Consider the following 3,481-nt stretch of genomic DNA (forward strand, 5'->3'; position numbering starts at 1 on the left):
TGGAGCAGTGAACTGCAAGACAGATGACCAGGACATGCACACATGACTGAAACAAAGCAAACTGTGGACTACAATGAGCACAGTGAAAAAAGGTGCTTATGGACCCCTGTGAGCATTCAAGGAAAGCATTAATTAGCCTGAGGGAGGATCATCTGGTTTACTAAAAAAGGAGGAAGGATTCAATTTTATTTTTAGGATTTGATCTAACATTTCTAAAATGTTTCATTTAAATAGAATAAACAGTAATATTTGAGAAATAGCTCCAGTTAGAATTATTTTATTTACTTAAGCATGCTAAAAGTACAAGCAGTCCACAGGAGTTCTCTATTAATATGATTAACTGTTACAAACCAAAAGGCTGTAACAATGGGTTAGACAAAATAATTTTTTTTCTATGTCTTTCCCTGCTGTCTTAAAGCTTGAGACTGAAATAAATCACACTGAGTACCTAAAATAAAATCTACATTGTCCCCATACTACACTATACTATACTGACACTATATTATAATGTAATTTACTTTTTTATGATATAGACTTTTATTGTCTCTCTCTACTTACCAAATTATAAACTCCATGACGGCAAAGATCTTTGCCTGGCAAACAAGAGGTTATCTATAATATTTGTTAAATGAATGAATAAGCAGATGACAAAATATTTTATGATTACATTTAGATCATGTTGATTCTGACATTCTGGTTTTCCTGACACTTTAAACCTAAAAATTTGTGCAACATTGAAAAAAGTCTTCATAGAATAATTTAGATGAATAAAACACTAGGCTGCAAAGTAGACCAAAATAATATATCTTAATGATAATGTGATAAAATAAAGGAAGAGGACCCATAAGCCAGTATCTAGAATTTCTTATAAATTGTGAAGCAAGCACATTATGTGAAGATTTTTACTTTTCTGGGTTTTCTGTCTATTTTTGGGAGACTATTTTGTTTTTCACTATTAAAAGGAGATAAAATAGAAAAACAATAGAGAGTGCTTTTCAAACAAAACATTTTTGGTAACGAAAAGCTACATCCTAGCTGTTAGTGAATCTGTATTTCATTTATAGTTAGTGAATTAAAATTATGGTAGTCAATTTTCCTATTGCTATTTTGTAAATGCTTGTGATTAGAAGGTGACCAAACAACTTGGAACAAATATAACAATGTAGCCAAAGTGATAGAATCAAAGTTCAAAGAACTTTAAAAATAAACAGTTGTTATTCTTGCTTACCCAAATCTACTTCCTTCCCTTCTGGTAAGAGAACCTCAATTTTCCTTGCAAAGCCACCAGCCCCTTCTCCATCACTGTGCTGGATTGAATCCAGTTCCAAGAGTGGCATGTGTCCCACAGCTGGCTTATCAGAGCAGGACATATGCTTTCTGGCCAAGAGGATTGAACATAACCCAATCAGTTTAGTGAATGTTACCCTGAGGATTTTACTGTAATAACTAGGAAAGGGATATTTTCTTTTGCTGAACTTAGTGTTGGGAAAATGAAAGCCCTGAGTTGCTGGTAAGGATGGTGTTATCAATAGAGAGGAAAACTCACCCTAAGAAATGGAGACTGGTAAATGGACTGTTTATGGTGATACTGCATGCTTTCTATCTGTCAGGTCTCTTTCTAAGAACCTCATGCCTATTAATACAACACTCAAAACAAGATGACATTATTATACACATTACACAGCCAAGAAAATTGGGAGTTGAAAGACCTTAAGTAAAGTGTGCAGTATCATAGCTAGTAAATAGCGGAAAGAGGACATACTGACAACAGAGGCTGTGCCCTTAAGTACTGCTGTGCATAAAGCCACACACACCCCATTCTTTCCACCTTCAACTTTTCATTAAATGAGTTAATATACTCCCCTTTTAAGTCAGTTTTTCTGATATTTGCAATTAAAAGTTCTGAATAATAACAGCACTGTAATTAATGAGAACAGTAACAAGTATGCTGAAATAACATAAAGGTCTACTATATAATTTGGCCCACCAAACAAAAAATTAACATAGAATAGACTATGTGTGTGTAGTATTAGCAAACTAATATTTACACTATAGCAAACAAACTAGTTAGTCAAGTACTATTTTTAAGATTTTATTTATTTATTTATTTAGAGAGAGAGAGTATGAGCAGGGGGAGGGGCAGAGGGAGAGAGAGAATCTCAAGCAGACTCTGTGCCAAACATGGAGCCCGATGCGGGGCTCCATCTCACAACGCTGATGTCATGACCAGAGCCAAAAGCAAGAGTCAGTTGCTTAAACTGACTGAGTCACCCAGGCACCCCTAATAGTCAAGTACTATTGTTTTTATTATGTTATGTTAATCACTATACATTACATCATTAGTTTTTGATGTAGTGTTCCATGATTCATTGTTTGTGTATAACACCCAGTCAAGTACTATTAATAAGAGTCTTGGATGGAATTTTTGAAGAGGTCAGAATGTGATAGATCCTGATATTCATATTATTCCTTTTGGGGGGAATAATGTGAAATTAAAACTAAGGCTACCTATTAGTAGGGTTCTCCTTTATGATTAAAAAAAAGTATTCTCCTAAGTGCTAAATATTAAAATATACACTTATGAAAGGACAGCAAGCAATATAATGTTTCCATGTTCAAAAAATTAATTTTCTGGGGCACCTGGGTGGCTCAGTCAGTTAAGTGTCTGCCTTCAGCTCAGGTCATGATCCCAGGGTCCTGGGATCGAGCCCCACATCAGGCTTCCTGCTCAGCTGAGAGTCTGCTTCTCCCTCTCTCTCTGCCTCTCCCCCTTCTCATGCCTGTTCTCTGTGTCTCTCTGTCAAATAAATAAATTATTAAAAAATAATAATTTTCTTAGCAAAAGTTCAAATTATTTTAAAATCCAAACAATCGCCCAAATCCTGCCTACAAGGTATATAAAACTGAAACTACAACCTGATGGGTATTTTGTTTTTGTTTTTGTTTTTGTTGTTGTTGTTGTTTTTAAAATATGGAACACTTCATGAATTTGAGTGTCACCCTTGTGCAGGGGCCATGCTAATCTCTGTATGGTTCCAATTTTAGTATATGTGCTGTGTGCTACTGAAGTGAGCGCTATTATCTGATGTTTTAAGAGACACATTTAAAATCTATTACAGGCCAAGAATGAAATCTTGCCATTTGCAACAACATAGATAGAGCTAGAAGGTATAACGCTAAGTGAAGTAAGTCAGTCAAAGACAAATACCGTATGATTTCACTCATATGTGAGATGTAAGAAACAAAACAAACAGAGGAAAAACAGAGAAACAAATAAAAAAAACAGACTCTTAGCTGCAGAGAACAAATTGATGATTACCAGAGGGGAATTGTGTGGGGCATGGGTGAGAGAGGTGAAGGGGATTAAGAGTACATTTATCAGAAGGGGGAGAGGAACCACGAGAGACTATGGACTCTGAGAAACAAACTGAGGGTTCTGGGGTGGGGGGTGGTTTAGCCAGGTGATGGGTATTAAAGAGGG

The 3,481-nt window shown here is 35.6% G+C and overlaps 1 non-coding gene across 1 annotated transcript; it reads right to left on the minus strand.

Moving 5' to 3' along the window:
• Positions 1–2,965: 2,965 nt before the first annotated feature.
• On the minus strand, positions 2,966–3,076 carry LOC123326940. The gene has a single exon (XR_006541411.1). It is a non-coding gene; the product is annotated as a U6 spliceosomal RNA (small nuclear RNA).
• Positions 3,077–3,481: the final 405 nt, after the last annotated feature.

Source organism: Neomonachus schauinslandi, chromosome 1 (assembly GCF_002201575.2).
Source record: "Neomonachus schauinslandi chromosome 1, ASM220157v2, whole genome shotgun sequence".
Lineage (NCBI taxonomy): Eukaryota > Metazoa > Chordata > Mammalia > Carnivora > Phocidae > Neomonachus > Neomonachus schauinslandi.